Below are 8,953 nucleotides of genomic sequence, written 5' to 3' on the forward strand. Positions count from 1 at the left end.
GCTGGATGCCGGGGGACAACTCCCAGGCGAACACCCCTCCTCGGGCGGGGACAGGTGCTGGTGCCGGGTCAGCCTGGGGACTGCCGCCAGGCGAACACCCCTCCTTGGGCGGGACCCGGGTCCCTCCTCAGCAGTCACATCTGTATTTTCTGATGATCTAGGTGACCCCTGTGAAACAGTCATTTGACCCTAAAAGGGTCGATATCCATGGTCTAAGGTTGCTTAATACAAAGAATTAGGAGATTCACAAACCACTTAAAATAGACATTACATGGTTATTTTGAAAGCTAATAGCTTTTCATTAGATTCTTATGATGGCTCTGTTAACCCCTTCCACCTGGTGCTTGCTGCTGGGGCAGACCCCAAGTTGGTCTGCTCCCCTGAAGACGCCATATCCCAATACATCCCAGAGAAGTCACTGCATTCAGAGCAGTTGGTAAGAACACCCCCATGCCCCCACCCCGAATCCCTGAGCTGCTGCTTGGAGTCTGGTGGACTTGGAACCCATCACCCATCAAAATCCTACCCTCCCGAATACCTGCCTTCCACCCCTCCCACCCCTTCCACCTGGTCCTTGCTGCTGGGGCAGACCCCTAATTGGTCTGTCCCCTTTAAGATTCCATATTCTGATATATACTAGAGGACCCATTGCACTCAGAGCAGTTGAGGATCCACTACTCTCAGAGAAGTTGAGGATCTTCTGCTCTCAGTGCAGTTGGTCAACAGCTTGTTGGCTCCACTGAAGACCCAACAGTCTGAAGGCCTCCCAGGAGATCTACTGCAGCCAGGGCAACAGATCAGCAGCTTCTCTACCCCAGTGAAGAGCCCCCAGTAGGAAGTCTTCAGAGGTGGTTTGATACAGCTAAGGTTGCAGGCCTACTAGGAGATGTGAAGCAACCCAGGGTCAAAAGAGGTAGACTCCATACAGTCACCCAGATCAACTAATACCACAATATCCAGATAGCAAAAGGCAAGAGCAAGACCATGAGTAACAGAAGCCAAAATATGTGGGCATCATCAGAACCAAGTTCTTCCAATACAGCAAATCTCGAATACACAAACACATATGAAAAACAGGAATCTGTCCTAAAATTCTACCTCATGAATATAATAGAGTCCTTTAAGGAAAATATCAATAATTCACTGAAACAAATACAGGAAAACACAGGTAAACAGGTGAAGGAATTGAATAAAGCAATCCGAGACCTAAATGTGGAAGTAAAGAAAACACAAATGGAGCCAAACCTGGAAATGGAAAAACCTAGGAAAGGGTCAGAAATCACAGGTGTAAGTATTACCAACAGAATACAAGAGATGGAAGAGAGAGTTTCAAGTGTAGAGGAAACAGTAGAAGAGATTGACACAACTGTCAACAAAAATTCAAAACATAAAAAACTCCTAATTCAAAACATCCAGGAAATTCAGGGCACAATGAAAAGACCAAATCTAAGAATAATCAGAATAGAGGAGAACGAAGATTCCCAGCTCAAAGGACCTGAAAATGTCAACAAAATCATAGAAGAAAATTTCCTCGGCATAAAGAAAGAAATGGACATCAAGGTACAAGAAGCTGATAGAACACCAAATAAATGGGACCAGAAAAGAAAATCATCTTACCATATAATAATCAAAACACTAAATGAACAGAACAAAGAAAGAATATTAAAAGCTACAATGGAAAAGGCCAAGTAACATACAAAGTTAGAGCTATCAGAATTACACCACACTTCTCAACAGAGACTATGAAAACCAGAAGAGCCTGGTCAGAGGTCATGCAGACTCTAAGAGAACACAAATGCCATCCCAGACTACTATACCCAGCAAAACTCTCAGTCACCATAGATGGAGGAACCAAACTATTCCAGGACAAAACGAAATTCAAACATGATCTATCTACCAATCCACCCCTACACAGGATCATAGATGGAAAATTCCAACACATCGAAGGTACCTACACCAAAGAAAAGCAAGATATTACGCATCTCACAAGATAACTAAAAGCAGAGAACCACAAGCACATAACAAATATAGCAGGAACCAAGAGTCATCTCTCATTTTAGTATTTCTCAATTTCTCAACTCACCTATAAAATGTCATAAGCTAACAGACTGGATATATGAACAAGATCCAGCATTTTGTTGCATACAAGAAACACACATCAACAACAAAGACAGGAACTATTTCAGAATAAAAGGATGGAAAAAGGTCTTCCAAGCAAATTGTCCAAGGAAAAAAGCAGCGGTTGCCATCCTAATATCCAATAAAATAGACTTTCGACCAAAAGTTATCATGCATGATGAAGAAGGACACTTAATATTCATTAAGGAGAAAATCCACCAAGAAAAAAAATCTCAATTCTGAACATATATGTCCCAAATGCAGAAGCACCCAAATTTAGAAAAGTAACTTACAAAAACTCAAAACTCACATTGAACCCTACAAAATAATAGTGGGAGATTTTATCACCCCACTCTCACCATTGGACAGGTCATTGAAATAGAAACTAAACAGAGTCACAGTGAAACTAAGAGAGGTTATGAATCAAACGGATTTAGCAGACATCTACAGAACATTTCATCCTAAAAGAAAAGAATACACCTTCTTTTCATTACCTCATGGTACCTTCTCCAAAACTGACCACCATATAATTGGTCACAAAATAACCCTCAACAGATACAAGAAGATTGAAATAATATCATGCATCCTATCAGANCACCATGGCCTAAGGCTGGTCTTCAATAACAGTAAAAACTACAGAAATCCCACATACATGTGGAAACTGAACAACTCTTTACTCAGTGATAACTTGGTCAGGGATGAAATAAAGAATGAAATTAAAGACTTTCTGGAATTTAATGAAAAACTTGACACATCATACCCAAACCTATAAGATACAATGAAAGCAGTGCTGAGAGGAAAGTTCATAGCACTAAGTCCCCTGGTAAAGCAATGGGAGTGTTACACTAACAACTTAAGAGTACACCTAAGAGCCCTAGAACAAAAAGAAGCAAACTCACCCAAGAGGAGTAAAAAGCAGGAAAATAGTCAAACTTGAGGCAGAAATCATCCAAATAGAAACAAAGAAAACAATACAAAGAATTAGCAAAACCAAAAGCTGGTTCTTTGAAGTAATCAACAAGATAGATAAACACCTAGCCAAACTAGCTAAAGGGCCAAGAGGCATTGTCCAAATTAATAAAATCAGAAATGAAAAGGGAGACACAACAACAGAACCAGAAGAAATCCAAAACATTATCAGATCCTACTATAAAACTGGAAAATCTAGATGAAATGGACAGTTTTCTAGACAGATGCCACATGCCAAAGTTAAATCAAGAGAAGGTAAACTATCAAAAAAGGCCCATATCATACAAGGAAATAGAAGTCATTAAAAACCTCCCAACCCAAAAAGCCCAGTGCCAGATGGATTTAGTGCAGAATTCTACCAGAACTTCAAAGAAGTTCCTCAAACTCTTCCATAAAATAGAAATAGGAATACTACCTAACTCATTCTATGAAACCACAATTACTCTGATATCTCAACCACTTAAGAACCCAACCAAAAAAGCGAACTTCAGACTAATATTCCTTATGAATATCCGTGCAAAAATACTCAATAAAATTCTTGCAAATCAAGGATGGCCTAGTAGGCCATCAATGGGAGAAGAGGCTCTTGGTCTTGTGAAGATTATATGCCCCAGNACAGGGGAATGCCAGGGCCAGGAAGTAGGAGTGGGTAGGTTGGGGAGCAGGGCAGGGAGAGAGTATAGGGGACTTTCCAGATAGCATTTGAAATGTAAATGAAGAAAATATCTAATAAAAAAAGTAAGAAAAAAAGTCTATGCAAAGGCCCATGCTGATGTGTTTGCTGAACAAATGTCAAACTTTGGCTTATCTGTTCACAAAAATCAATAATTACTAGCTCTATTCAAACTTATCTCAGTGGTAAGAAAAAAATGTATTATGTGGAAAACATATGGCTCCTATATTTAAAAAAATAGATAGATGTTCAAATAATGAATAAACACAGGATTTTTTTTTTGGTAAATTTCAAATATATATTTGTATATTGTGGTAATTAAGAAATAAAATACAAAGCCAGGTAAAAAAAAAATTCTTGCAAATCGAATCCAAGAACACATCAAAATCATCATTTACCACAATTAAGTAGGCTTCATCCCAGATATGCAAGGTGGTTGGTTTAATATATGAAAATCCATTAACATAATCCACTATATAAACAAACTCAAAGATAAAAATCACATGATCATCTCCTTAGATGCTGAAAAAGCATTTGACAAAATACAGCACCCCTTCATGTTAAAAGTATTGGAGAGATCAAGAATTCAAGGCCCATATCTAAACATAATAAAAGCAATTTACTGCAAACCAATAGCAATATAAAATTAAGTGGAGACATACTTGAAGCAGTCCCACTAAAATCAGGGACAAGACAAGGACGCCCACTCTCCCCATATCTATTTAATATAGTACTCTAAGTGTTAGCTAGAACAATAAGACAACAAAAGGAGATCAAGGGGATACAAATTTGTAATGAAGAAATAAAGGTATCACTATTTGCAGATGATATGATAGTATACATAAGTGACCCCAAAAATTCTACCAGAGAACTTCTGAAGCTGATAATCAACTTCAGCAAAGTGGCTGGATATAAAATTAACTCAAATAAATCAGTAGCCCTCCTTTATACAAAGGATAAACAGGCTGAGAAAGAAATTAGCGAATAAATTACTTTCACAATAGCCACAAATAATATAAAATATCTTGGGATAACTCTAACCAAACAAGTAATAGACCTGTATGACAATAACTTCAAGTTTCTCAAGAAAGAATTTGAAGATCTCAGAAAATAGATAGATCTCCTATCCTCATGGATTGGCAGAATTAACATAGTAAAAATGGCCATCCTATCAAAGGCAATCTATAGATTCATTGTAATCACCATCAAAACCCCAACACAATTTTAAAAAGACATGGAAAGAGCAATTCTCAAATTCATCTGAAAAGGCAAAGAACCCAGAAGAGTGAAAACAGTTCTTAACAATAAAATAACAACTGGGGGAATCACCATCCCTTATCTCAAGCTTTACTATAGAGCAATAGTGATAAACATTGCATGGTACTGGTACAGAGACAGACATGTTGATCAATGGATTAGAATTGAAGACCCAGAAATAAAACCACACACTTACAGTTACTTGATCTTTGACAAAGATGCCAAAAATATACAATGGAAAAAAGAAAGCATCTTCAATAAATGGTGGTGGTCTAACTGGCTGTCTGTAAGTAGAAGAATGAAAATAGAACCGGAGCAAAGATGGTTCTCCTTCTGGCTCATGCCTTGAGACTCTTCCTGGGCGGACACCCCTCCTTGGGTAGGAAAGGTGCCGGGTGCCTGGAGCCAGAAACGGAATCCTTCCCAGAAGCTGTATCCCTTCTGCAGGCCTTCCCCTCCCTGGGAGTGCACCAGAGCAAAGATGGCCCTCCTACTGGTTCAGGCCTTGAGACTGCTCCTGGGCAGACACCCCTCCTCGGGCAGGAAAGGTGCTGGACTACTGGAACCAGAAATGGAATCTTTCCCAGAAGCTGTGATGCTTCTCCAGGCTCCCCTCTCCCAGGCAGTGCAGTGGCTCTCCTGCCAGCTCCTTTATTTACATTTTAAATGTTATCCCCTTTCTTGGTTTCCCCTCAGAAAACCTCCTATCCCCTCCCCCTCCCCCTGCTCATCAACTCACCCAACCCTACTTCATGGATCTGGCATTCCCCTACACTGGGACATAGAACCTTCCTCATACCAAGGGCCTCTCCTTCCATTGTTGACCAACTATGCCATCCTCTACTACATATGTAACTGGAAAAGTGAGTCCCATCATCTGTACACTTTGCTTTAGTCCCAGGGAGCTCTGGGGGTACTGATTAGTTCATATTGTTGTTCCTCCTATGGGGCTGTAATCCCCTTCAGCTCCTTCGGTACTTTCTCTAGCTCTTTCATTGGAGACCCTGTGCTCAGTCCAATGGATGGTTGTGAGCATCCACCTCTGTATTTGTTATTCAGTTTTTCAATTTCATCTTCATTTCAGCTTGAGTCCTCTTCACTGTTTCCCTTTATTGAATTCTGTTTTCCAATTCTTCATTGACTCTTTTATTTCCATCACCTTTATGCTTGTGTTTTTGTGGACATCACTAGGCATATATTCTCCTTCAGTTCTTTCTCCTTAATTTCATTGAGCTGTATCCATGTGTTTTCTTTAAGCTCTTTAATTTTTTTTGATGAAGTTTATAGTTAAGCTTCTAAAAATCTGTGTCCTGGGGTTCATCTATGTAATTATCATTTGCAACATTTCTACAAGACTGATAGGTTTTAAAGGAGAGTTACTTTCTTAATCTTTCATATTATTTATATTTTTGTGATAAGATCTAGGCCTGTGAATTGATTTTGTTAGTTCTATGTCTTATGTGGACAGATCAGGTTGTGACAGAAGAGGTTTATGGGCACTTTGAGCATAAACGTTTGAAATTACTTTGGTAGACACTGGAATATCGAATACTGTGCAGGAATGGTGTCTTGGTCCAATCTGAAAATGTAAGGGTATAACTGGACATTGAGGAGGGTATGTGGAGTGAAACAATAGGCAGAATTATCTGCTTGAGACTCTGAAGAAAGATGTATGGGATCTGGCCAGGTGAAGAAATTCCAAGTCGTCTAGGAGCCTATAGGTTGTGTGTTGAGCAGGCATTTGTGGCAGACTGAACCATAGCACTGGATATGGGGTCAGAACAATACTTATGGAGCTGGGGAAGGTGCTTGTATAGATGGATCATGCAGATTCACTGGACTAGATGCTGGAGAAGAATGTACTTGTCTAGCTTAGACCTGCTTAATATGTTTTTTTCTCCTCAACTGAAGTTAAACCTCTCTCAAGGGCTCATTCTTAGTCTTAGTCATATTTTCTGGAGGTGACGAATGTCTTAGTTACTTTTCTACTGCTATGATGAGACCTTCATTACCAAGGCATTGTACAATAGAAATCATCTAGTTGGCCTTATCTTTCCTGAAGGTTAGGGTCCATGATGGTTTAGCAAAGACATACAAAAAACGGATAAGCCGTCACATTTTGATTCACAAACAGGCGATAGAGCACACTGGGAATGGTGTGAGTCTTTTGAAGCCTCAAAGTCCATCTACAGTGCTGCATGTCTTCACTTTCTATTTTTTCCCAAACAGTTTTACCACTTGGGGACCAAACATTCAAATATATGAGCTTATGGGTCCATTCTCACTCAAATCACCATAAAGAGTAAGTATACACAATACTTTGGTTATATCTTTTTTATTGTATTAAAAGACAAATAATATAGAATTTACCATTTTTGCTATTTTAAAGTATGTAATTCAGAGACAATTAGTACATTTACAGTATTATTCAACAATTTCCACCTTTTCAGGTGTTTATAGCTTATATCTACTAGGTAGTCAGTCTGCATTCATGTTATCCTCAGAATCTAACAACCAATCACCTACTTTCATTTCTATGGACTTGTCTATTGTGGATATTTCTTATAATAGTAATCATATACCATGAATTCTTCTGTGAGTTTCTTGTGTTTTCTTCAGTCCTGAACAATGAGGAGGCAAGAAAAGGTAAGTCAAAAGAAAGAAGATTGTCCTGAGGGACTACATGAATAAGGATGAACATATTAATTTCACTTACTTCACAATGTAGCCCTTAGTTCACATGTTCACACCTGTCAGTCAAAGCTCAGCCAGAAGGACTACAGGGCTACAAGGCTACATGCTAGGGACCTGGGGTTTATTTTACTCATTTGAGGGCATGGGTATAGTTAAATACAAGATCAGCTTGGTTAGCAGGTGCTTGGGAAGCAATTGTTCAAGTTGGCAGAGTCCAGCTGGATATCATATGGTGTTTATCCTTGGATGTCACAACAGAGGCTCATTACAGGAACAGTACTTGGCAAAACAAACACTCACAGGAAAGGCAAACCAGGCTCATCTGGCCTTGGCCTTTGGAAAAGCACAGAGGACTGCTAATGTTTGCAGCCCATGAGCTGCATGGGTATTTAAATGTCTCTCAAAGAGAATCTTGTTTGAGTACTAAAAGTCATGACCTATGTTTTAATTATGTTTCTTTGTCACTAAGCTTTTCTAACCAAGTGACATATAAAGAGACCATTTTATGGGCTGCAAGTACACCCAGAGATGGGAAGTTAAAAGTCTGTGGGCAGCTCCTGTTCAACAAGCCATTTAACAGTTCCCGATTGTAACACAGACCCAAGTCCAAGCTCTGTTTACTCAAATCAAAGTCATGTGTTGGGTTGCTGGTGGGTGTATAGTACTCACATAGCTAAAAATTAAGTCTCATAAAAGGATTTAACTAGTTTCACAAACATACAACTGGTTGCCCAGTAAGCATTGTAAAGGCCCAAGACCAATAAGAAATTGGCAGAATGGAATTCTAAATTATCCTTGTTTTATTTATTTATTTATTTATNTATTTATTTATTTATTTATTTATTTGATTAGTTGAAGATTGGTTTACAATAAATTATGGAGTTAGTACAGGTATTTTTGTTAATTATCTGTGACTTCATTTTTTTTTTTCCTCTCATAGAGATGACCTAGAGAAGCTGCTGAATTAATCTGTCTTGAACCTTGAGTTGCAGGCACTTCCCTGGGATTGTGGAGGCAGCCATGATGGATAATACCTCAACCAACTAGAGCCATTTTTCAAATCAGGTATGCTTTGGAGTCTTAGAGAACTTTGACCATTATGGCTAGAACCTCAGAAAACTGAAAGAGAATCCCAGATGTGTCAGGAGCAGCCTAAGAGGAAAAACTGTCTCTCAAATGGACAGTCCTCATGGACCAGAAAAGAAATTACATTCAACTCCTGCTCCACGTGTGTGTGTGTGT

At 39.1% G+C, this 8,953-nt stretch overlaps 1 pseudogene; it reads left to right on the top strand.

Moving 5' to 3' along the window:
- The first annotated feature begins 271 nt into the window (after positions 1-271).
- The window catches only part of LOC110323278, a 110,247-nt pseudogene continuing 101,565 nt past the window's right edge, over positions 272-8,953 (top strand).

The sequence above is a fragment of the Mus pahari genome, chromosome 6, assembly GCF_900095145.1.
Source record: "Mus pahari chromosome 6, PAHARI_EIJ_v1.1, whole genome shotgun sequence".
Classification (NCBI taxonomy): domain Eukaryota; kingdom Metazoa; phylum Chordata; class Mammalia; order Rodentia; family Muridae; genus Mus; species Mus pahari.